Below are 10,585 nucleotides of genomic sequence, written 5' to 3' on the forward strand. Positions count from 1 at the left end.
GCCCAGGTTAACGAAGACAAAGTATTTTCATTTTTAATTGGATATTCAGTTTTTGGAATTAAGATGGTGAGTGGAGTAAGAATGCCAGTGATTTGGAATTTTGGGGTTTTATGGTAACATGGGTTGGATTTAAGGCAAATGAAGCTCCTGAGAGGGGTCAATGAACTTTTGCAAGTTAGGATTCTTAGATTAGATACTTTGTGCCCGTAGACTTATGATATCATGGGACAGTTCAGGATGACTGGAAATTATACTGAATAATGCTCATTGCATACTACCCGTATACTGTACTGTCTAGGAATAATTGCATAGTAAACTGCTTGGTGTTGTGTACTGTTTATAATAACTGCCAACTCTATGGTTAAGGGACTGTTTAAAGAAAGGGAACTAAAGAATTACGAGTCTGAGAATTCCTTTTGGAGCTCTGGACTCAGAGCATTGAGGTGTAAAGTTGAGTTGTGCCTTATGTGGTTGTATCATACCTTTCACATGCATGTTCTGTTGATCTATATTTAGATTCGTGTTATGACGTTCTTTAATTTATGGCTCCTGTGCCAGACGAACAACTTGTTGTGTTTACATGATCTGAGACTACTGCCAAGTTCAAGGACTTTCTTAGTCTGTTCTAATGAAAACGCCATGCTTTGTAGATAGGCGGTAGCGTCAGCGGGCCCTACTTTTCAATAATTTGTAACAATTCCATATTTCGGTTACCAATCATATGGACTTGTCTACAGAGTGATATTCCAAATGACTGTTCGAATTTCATGGACCCAGCAGCCTGAAGGGTGATGTTATGGTAGCTGTAAACCTTTGAACCTTTAGAAGTAAAACATTGGCGGGTCTTGATATTACAAATCGTCCAGGTCCAATTAGTGTATGCAACCAGTTCCTGCCACAGCCAAGTTGTTTTATCTGAAGTCTTACTTGTCGTTATTAAATACACATCGGTAAATTGCCAGGTTTTTAAGGCTTCATAGCAGTACAAAATAATTCTTGGGTAAAATACATTAATTTCTGATCCTTATTGTCTGAGGAGAATCAGAACTGGAAGGTCAGAATTTATTTTAATGCTGTACCTCACCTAAGGGACACGAGTTACTTCTGAGTAGCCATTTTTTCTCAATTTTATCTTAGTCGCATGTGTAAGAGGCTTGAGTGCATGGAAAGGTTTGTAGAAATTTTGGCTTCATTGCTTTTGTGGAGTTACTGACAGCTCAAGAATAACTGGCTATTGTGATAAAAGTACTCCTGATGCATGTATTTGTCGTAGTATATCAGTAAAATAAGAGAATTTCGTAGAGAACTTTTTAACTTTTTTGTATCATTCGTCTTAAGCTAATAGAAAGTACTAGCCTGTCTACAGTAAACAAATTTAACTACAATTTTTTTTCTTAACAGGATAATCAAGAGTTTTAGAAACGAAACTTCAAGGCGATTAAGGTCATGGAAGAGTTTTTGAACCTTAAGAATCCAGGAATGGGAGATTTCGCCTCTTATACAGTTTGGATCTAAACAATCAAAGATTGGACGTCTTACAACTGCCACATGGTAAGGTAACTCCCGAACGTTTCTGTTATCCACTGGTAATTTTTCTGTAGGCTTTGTTGAACGTATGAAAAATGCTGCCTGTACATTTTACTTTTTATATATTTAAAGGATAAGGTTGTCAGCCTAGTTTTGAGGTTTATTTTGGCATAACTTGGGTGGTCTCATCTAAAAGTGCAAGCTGCTATTGCTAGACTAGTTGCTAAACCCTATATTTTTGAGGGCTTGATAGTTTTGCTATTATGAAGTGCAGCATTTCCTTTTTAACCAAGTTCTAGTGTAAAAATCTATATTTTTGGTTTTGGTACTTTTTGCTAAGTTGGTGACATTTTTGTAGGAAGTCCAGCATGGTTGTGTAAATACTAATTAAAATCTGATCTACTTGGTTTTGAGACATTAGGGATATTTGGTGCCTTGTGTTTTTAAAACCACAAGAGTAACTTTATCTGAAATGAATTAAATTTGAGATAGACGTCTCAAAAATTTCACTTGTACGGATTACTCTTGATGGTTGTAATATACCAGTGAAATTTAGTATGGAAATTTTAGATATGCCTACAGTATGTACTTCAGCAAATATTTTATAAACTTTAGGGATGTTTATCCATGATCTGATTATATTTTCTCTTCGTAATAGGCTAATCAAGGGTCTTCGGCCATGGGAAAGTTTTTGAATCTCCAGATCAGAGAAAGGAAGATATTGGCGTCAAGAATTTTGGACCTATGCCATCAAAGAATGGACTTGTGATAACTTGGTAAGAGAGCTCTCAAATTTTTGTATTAAGCACTGGTTATTTGACTATGTTATTGAGTACTGTATCTTATTCTTAAAGAATAACATGATCCGAAGCAGTACTAAATGTGTTTTTATAATCTAGAAGTATAACTTGGGTAGGACTTTATATGATGTACAGGCTATTGCTTCACAAGTACTTGAATCCCATGTTAGGACTTAATGATAATTAGTCAAGGTGCTCTTACTATTCCTGGAAGGTAGATGCCTCTGGGGTAAGTAGTAGTATGCAGTGCACTCTGTTACATGGTTAAAACTTGTCATTGTCTGGCCTAATTTTCCCCTTTTGTTTGCAATTTTCTCTTTTTTTTTTTCTAACTGGATTTTTTTCAGTTCTTGTCTGGTGTCTGCTTTCATCACTTACAGCTTGATTGCAGAAGATATGTGCAGATAGTCAGTCTCGTGCAAGTGTGCTCCTGTAATGGTCTCAAAGTTAATGAAACCATTTTGTCTGTCGAATGGAAAATAGTCCTTCGTGCCCACTCACATGCTGATGCCTTTGCGTTGAGTCTTATCACTGGCATAATCTTTAAGTCTGAAAGGAATTGGACGAAGGCTCTTGAGAAAGTTAGAATATCTTTTGTTCTTTCTCCTTTACTTGTCAGCTTAACTGGTTTGAATATTTTGCTACTGCTGCTTAAACATTGTGGTTATAGACTGTCTTCCACACAGCTTCTGTACAAAGCTGTTTGTAAAGCTGAATAGCTGAAGTCTCTCCTTAAGTGTCTGTGTGTATTGGCACTGTTGTTAATTGTCTTGAATTTATAAACTAGAAGCATAACTTTGATGTTTTGTATGATGTGCAAGCTATTGGTTCACTGGTACTTAACTCCTTGTTAGGGGCCAAATGATTAAGTTGGTCTTACTATTCCTGGAAGGTGGATACTTCTGGCGTAAATGTACCCAGTGCATTGTCCGTGTTATGTGGTTAAAACTTACTTTTCGTTATTTCCAGTTTTACCATTTATTTGAGAAGATAACCTTAACGTTTTATTATTCCGTGATGGAGGTTGGAGTTTTGGGTTGTTGCATTCTGGTGTCTGCCTTCATCACCTAGAACTTGACTGCAGAAGGTATGTGCAGTCAGTCAATTTCGCGCAAGTGTGTTCCTGTAGTGGTCTCAAAGTTGAAACAATTTTGTCTGTCAAATGGAAAACAGTCCTTCGTGTCCACTAACTTACTAAAGCCTGTCTTTGCTGAGGCTTATCACTGGCATACTCTAATTCTGCAAGGAATTGGCTGAAGGCTCTTGAGAAAGTTATCTTTTCTCTTTTATTCTCCAAACTCTGCTTCTATTCAAAGCTGTTCGTAAAGTTTAATACCATGTTTTTCCTTAATTGTCTTGCAGTATGTATTGACTACACGCAAGTGAACAATGATTGGAATGAGACCATTTTAGCATTTTAATGTTTGTAAACCCATCCACCATCGGAATGTTGAGAGTTCAGTTGTGGAAGAGACCTAAAGATTGCTAAGGCAAGTATAAGGATATCCCCTGTTCTTTGAGCTAATTAGGGTGGTCTGTTACTCTTGGTAAATATGACTTACTCATTATGCCGTTTCGTTTGGAAACTTCGATTATATACTTTCAAGGAAGTTGTTCTGATTTGTTCGGTGGTAAGACCTAAGAGGTAGTAGTATCTGTTCTCAGTCAGAGGGAGAGATACGGGTTGGATTGGCTATAGGGTGTATCGGAGTTATTTTCTTGTTCTTTACGTCCGTGCAAGTGACCCAACTCCATGCAGAGCAGCTAAAAAAGCAATTTATATATTGAAGTTTTGCTGTGCTCTTCGTTTTCTGTGACTTCGTTTTCTGTGACAACTCCATGCAGAGCAGCTAAAGAAGCAATTACTATATAAAAATTTTGCTTTGTTCTTCGTTTTCTGTGACAACTAACGATGCCCAACCAAGACTCGTTGTGCTGTCTGGCCAGTTCATATACTAAAAGATTCTACGGTGATTTTGATATTTTTAAGTAATTGCTTTTACTCTTGATAAAATCGCTTTTATTCTTGATAAAGTGTATAGTTATTTTTAGGGTATGCTCCAACTAGTTGAGCTTTACTGATGTTTTTAGTAGCAGATTGTTCGATGATTGCAGCATTTTTAAACAGCGATGGGAGAAGGTAGTGTATACTCCAGAGGTATATAAGCCTAGAACAATATAAAATAGATTTAATCGGCATTTTTTTTCATTAAAAAATATTAGCTTGTTTTTTATAAACAGTTCTCATGATAGTGGAAGTTCATAATACAAAGAATAAATGGTAGATAAAATATATTAAATCTTCATTAGTTTACACTAAGACTTAAAATTTATAGTTCTCATGATAGTGGAAGTTCATAATACAAAGAATAAATGGTAGATAAAATATATTAAATCTTCATTAGTTTACACTAAGACTTAAAATTTTTATTTCCAGGTTATGGGAATCACGAAACGGTTAACATACGGAATCGGGGTCTTCTAACAAGTGTCGTTAATTGAGTCAAGAAACCACGAGAGAAGAGAGAAGGTTGGTCACCATCCACCAGAAAAATTTAGTGACCGGTTTTTGCAAGATTTCAAAGAAAGGCGAAGTAGCAACACATTGCCATCAGCTGCAGAACTAGAAACTTCAAAAAGAGTAAAAAGGAGTCTTGTTGATGAACTGCTGAAGCAGCAACGCGTTGACCACCCTCTTTCACTTGAGTTATTGCAGAAAGATTCCTTTGTAGGCAGCTTGGCAGGTGACTGGAATGAAAGACCATGAAGAAACCTCCTTAATCAGAAGAAGTCATTTGTGTCTGAAATGAGACCATGAAGAAAAATCTCCTTAATCAGAAGGACCCTCTTTGGTGGGAGACATAATCCATTTCATTATATCAAATAAAAATACAGCTTATATAATACGTTTTATTCATATTTTAGATCCCGCCCCAGAGGGAACATATTCTAAACTCCTTAATTACTACTATTCTTGACCGCACCCCTCCTGGAACAGAGGGAGCTTTCCCCGCCCGGTGCTTTTATTCGTTGACTTCATTCACTATTCTGGTCGCGTTGGATTTGTTGTGCACCTTTTTAGTTGTGTCAACGCAGCTCCAGATATCATTTCTTCCCCTCTGGATCGGGGTGTCTTCTCCGCCTGCGGATATCTTTACTTCCCTCTAGATCTGAGTGACTTCCGTATCAAGGTGCATTACTCCTTGACAACACTATTCTGCTCGCCGTGGATAGGGGTAATTTGTTCTCCGCCTTTAGTTCTCTCGCCGTCACTTCTCCCCCTGTGGATCCCTTGACATCACTCTTCTTCTCCCTCTGGATCTGAGTGATTTCTTCTCCACCTGTGGATCCTTTGACATCACTTCTCCCTCTGGATCTGAGTGATTTCTTCTCCACCTGTGGATCCTTGACATCACTTCTTCCCTCTGGATCTGGAGTGATTTCTTCTCCACCTGTGGATCCTTTGGACATCGCCTTTCTTCTCCTTCTGGATCTGAGTGATTTCTTCTCCACCTGTGGATCCTTTGACATCGCTCTTCTTCTCCTTCTGGATCTGAGTGATTTCTTCTCCACCTGTGGATCCTTTGACATCGCTCTTCTTCTCTCTGGATCTGAGTGATTTCTTCTCCACCTGCGGATCCCTTGACATCGTTTTTCTCACTCTGGATCTGAGTGAGTTCTTCTCCACCTGCGGATCCCTTGACATCACTCTTCTCCCTCTGGATCTGAGTGATTTCTTCTCCACCTGTGGATCCTTTGACATCGCTCTTCTTCTCCTTCTGGATCTGAGTGATTTCTTCTCCACCTGCACATTCCTTAACATCGTTTTTCTCACTTTGGATCTGAGTAAGTTCTTCTCCACCTGCGGATCTCTTGACTCTCCCCCCACCTGTGGATAGCAAGAAAATATAAAAAGTCAATTCCAAAACACGGTAAAACCAATATGTCTTTCCCAATTACATTTTGACTAAACGGTTACAGCAAAAAACTTTTCTAACCAAAGAACATACAGCATTTATGTATTTGCATACTAGCATATGATTGCATTAACATAGATCAGTTGTAAAAAATCATTAAACTTTAGCAATAAGTTTCAGGGTAATTTGCTGAATCCAAAACGTGCAAAAAACTTTGGTCAGGACCAAAGTGCCAAGTGTGAATGGAAATTTAGGAAAACAATGGTCTCCTGTGCTATCACGAGAAAAAAACCAGGACTGTATAACAATATTACAGCAATTCCACAAGAATTTTGAAGGGCAATTATTTCAGGATTGTACAGCAATATTACAGCAATTCCACAAGAATTTTGAAGGGCAATTATTTGAAAACAGACCAAGACCCGTTAATTTCAGAGTTAACATATGCACACTTGAAGTAACCATATGAACAAAGAAAGCAACAGAAATCTGAACAAAGAAAGCAACACAAATTAAGCAATTAAAGCTACCATCCATGATGATAGGTGTGGAAATGATCGATACCCTTCTATAAGAGATTCTACAGGCTTATATGAAGCAACACCGCCGTTGCTTGCTTGCTTCCGTCATCACAAACACTAAAAATAAACTACTAACACCTGGAAAAACTACTAACACCTGGAAAATCTGAAAACAGACTCGAAACCAATGCAGGAAGCATATACACTTGACTGAAGCTGTGGGGGATTGTCTAATAAGATTATTCCGTATATCCCAACTGGGATATTCATGAACAGAAAACTGGTCAAATAGTCAACCTGAACCTAATCCCGATGCACCTTGAACATAGGTCTACTGGACCGAAGTGAGTGGCAATTTTCTAATTATCCGTGATATAACAGAGGAGCTCCGCACTGAGATATCGTTTATTAAAGTTTTGTGACTGAACAATATAGAAAAGGGTTTATATAATGTAGCACCAGTAATATAATCTGGGAAATTTACCGAGATACTTTGAGAAATTTATAGTCTTTTCATAGTCTCTACGTTCATTCCCAAAGGTCTGGTACTGTACACGAAGCCGAGGAGCTTTTCTGGAGAGTTTTCCCTATTTATCTAAGACAGTCTTTCAAGCACTGTAAGATCACTATATATGAAGGGGCGAGTAAGGAATTCGTGCGTTGACAAACGTCTCGTTATGATTAAAATTGTTGCTCTGTTAGAGCCTGGCCAAGCGAAATTTTAAAAATTTGAAAATATCGAAACATTACGCTAAGCATATTTGCAGTACACAATTTTCATAAAAATAAAGATAAATGGCATAGTTTCTGGCCGCCGCTGACAAACGTCAGTTTCGCTGACAAGTGGTCAGCGTGGGCGTTTAAATGGCCAGCTCTATCGAAAACAGCAACAACGGTAGTCACCTCAAGCAGCCAGTGTTACTGAACAGTATGGATAGCCCACGGGAAGCCAAAGCGGGCTACATCTCCCCACCACCGACCTAAAGACTTTACTCCCAGGTCAAGCTCAGGTCAACTGTTTGAAACGTATGAAAATACTTTAAAAAAACAGTGGGGCCCTGTAATTAATGTAAATTACTTTTGCTCTCCTAAATGACGAGTAGTTTAATTAACCTGCAGAAGCACTGAAAAAATAGTCACGTAACCAATAAATTACTGCTAAAATGGAATATGCCGAAAGCTATTCCTGCCGAATTACCCCCACACATTTTAAACGTATTAATGCATTAAATACTACGGAATTATGAGTATTTCCAAAAAAAGCACAAAAAATCAGTAAGAATTAAAATCTACTCAACACTTTCTTTAAAAACGAAATGCAGTAAATAACAGATCTGAGGCAAAGCCATACACAAGGGATTAACCTGGAGGGTGAGATTTGGAAAGATAAATAGCTCTGGCAACGCTGTATTCTTTTCCCGGACCCACCCTAGCGATCTTAGAATAGACGAAAGACTACCAGTATAAGCGTTATTTTCTAGAAACTATTTTGCCGTACTCGGAACAGATGTGTGCCTGAACTTCAAACGGAATCGAAACCTGGCTGAAAGCCACAATCAACACTAGCACTTTAGTTACGTAAAAAAGGCTGTAACGTTACTGGTTGCATTTCCATTTTTACTGCCGGCATTACGTAACACTTGCGTTTAGAGTAAATTGATATTGTCCAAAGCTAGCATTTCTGGAATTAGGGCAAGTTTATTGTCCAGCCTTTCCAGATAAAGCTTCAAGGGAAATATTCAGTAACTCCTTATATCAAGAGTGTTATGGATCTGGAATAGAAATATAATCATGAGCCCTTTAATGAAATCGTTCAAAAGGTACTGAAATACACAGAAGTCCGTTTCAAATAATATTTACTACAAAATTGCAAGTGGTTAGCCAACAATGAGAACGACCCTCACTTCGTTGTATCACGAAACAGAACGCAGGTGCAGAGAGAGAGAGAGAGAGAGAGAGAGAGAGAGAGAGAGAGAGAGAGAGAGAGAGAGAGAGAGAGAGAGAGAGAGTCTTACGCCTACGCGTTAATCGTATAATTAGCTTTTAAGATTTACAATTATATTATCGATTTTTTTTATACTCAATCGGCTTATTACGTATTAAAACGCACAAATAGTTATTTAAAAATGTCGTTATCACTGGAGGCGCCAAAGACACCGGAAATTACACTAAAGATGTGCATGAATGCACAACACCTCATGGCAATCCAACAACCGTACACCATTCCACCTCTCCGGAATCACCCCCGAATCTTAGCCAATCTTCTCAGGAAATAAAAAGCAGAGGCCGAATTTGTAAAGTTTCCCCTCAATTTCAGATATAATTTACCTTTGCCCAAACGTTTGGGCTGGAGTGAACTGATATCAAGGCCTGTTGGTAATGCAAATTATACCCAAGTAGTTTTCGCCGGATAGCCTGCTATCACAAAAACCTAGCCAAACAATATAGAAAAAGAGAAGTTCCATTTCCATGGCGTTCCCCTAGAGAAAATTCCCTAAAGGTATACTGCATGATAAAAGGACATACCAATATTGCCTTGCAACACAAAAAACCAACGCCTTTGGTGATCCATAGCACTGACAAAAACCAAACCAACAAGACCTGACCCCTCCCTTAACCGGCGTTTTTAAGATTGAGCCATTCTTCGTAAGCAGTTCGTAAACAGCTTTGTTTTACCGGCTACACATTTGAAGGCACCATCGTGTCTTAAAAATTCAAGGCGCCATCCTTACCTATCCACAGGGCTCTCAAAACCGACAATTTCAAGTGGTACTTAAGTTCTGACACGGCAAAAAACCTTGCAACTTAAGAAACGTCTATAGTCGCTCCATTACCTTATACCCACTTGGTTTAAGGGTGCGCGTCTGATTCCTCGTACAAAACGGTTAACTTTCCTTGCAGAGTTCTACTCTGGCCTCGTCAAAAACAGAGCTTTTAAAACTATGCCATTCTTAAAAGTTTTCACAAAAATACAATGCTTCCTTTCAACTTATTAAAATTTCACTTTAGTTCGCTAATATGACCAAAAACTACCAAACTGGGATCCCTCAGGGCAATAGCCCACCTGGTACAAATTCACCATAACTTGAAAAGTCTTCAATCTGAAGCTAGGATACTTCAATGAACTTACACCACCCAATTAAGTCAGGTTATCACGAAGCAAGTACAGAGAACCGGCTAAGATAAATTTAAGGTTCACTTGGTTTAAATGTTCACTTATGTGAAGCTAAAACTTAATTATCTGATTACCTAAGGTTGCACATTTGAGAAAAAAGGGCAGGTACTTACCTGGTCTGTTGAGAAAATCCTGCCTTAAACCACAAAAAAAAAAAAAAATGGCGGACGGACCTTGTTCACTACCTCTCTCGAAAACTAAATGAGAAGGGTAAGGTTAGACCGTTAGACAAAGGAAACAGAGCATTGTCCTCAGCCAATCAGAGGCCTCCACCACGACAAACGTCACAAACGACGAACAGAGCTCTGTATTAGATTCTCCCATTGGTCAGATTTTGTAAAACCCCTTCCATTTGGCTAAGGAGAACGCGTTTTCTGTCGAAAGTTTTCTTTCTGAAGTTTACTGTAGAAAGTTTTCTATAGAAGTGGGAATCGGGAACACAAATAGATAAATAAGAAACCGATGCATTAATAAATATATGAGTTATAGATCTATAAAATTAGAGGGAGAAAGAGAGCCTTAAGAAGCGAATTTTATCCTTCACATCACTAAAAAAACTTTAATCGTTAAGGTAATTTCACAAACAGAACATAGTTTAAGCCTCGTGTGTTATGTACAACGAGTAACGAATGGGAATTAAATTCA

The 10,585-nt window shown here is 38.2% G+C and overlaps 2 long non-coding RNA genes across 2 annotated transcripts; one reads left to right on the plus strand and one right to left on the minus strand.

Moving 5' to 3' along the window:
- Nucleotides 1-1,394: 1,394 nt before the first annotated feature.
- LOC136844813 (uncharacterized) lies at nt 1,395-4,872 on the plus strand. The gene is made up of 3 exons (XR_010854980.1): nt 1,395-1,551; nt 2,186-2,303; nt 4,765-4,872. It is a non-coding gene; the product is annotated as an uncharacterized lncRNA (long non-coding RNA).
- Nucleotides 4,873-5,223: 351 nt separating this feature from the next.
- Nucleotides 5,224-10,268, minus strand: LOC136844819 (uncharacterized). The gene is made up of 3 exons (XR_010854981.1): nt 10,054-10,268; nt 5,841-6,216; nt 5,224-5,668 (listed from the first exon to the last, which is right to left on the minus strand). It is a non-coding gene; the product is annotated as an uncharacterized lncRNA (long non-coding RNA).
- Nucleotides 10,269-10,585: the final 317 nt, after the last annotated feature.

This window comes from Macrobrachium rosenbergii, chromosome 2 (assembly GCF_040412425.1).
Source record: "Macrobrachium rosenbergii isolate ZJJX-2024 chromosome 2, ASM4041242v1, whole genome shotgun sequence".
Classification (NCBI taxonomy): Eukaryota; Metazoa; Arthropoda; class Malacostraca; order Decapoda; family Palaemonidae; genus Macrobrachium; species Macrobrachium rosenbergii.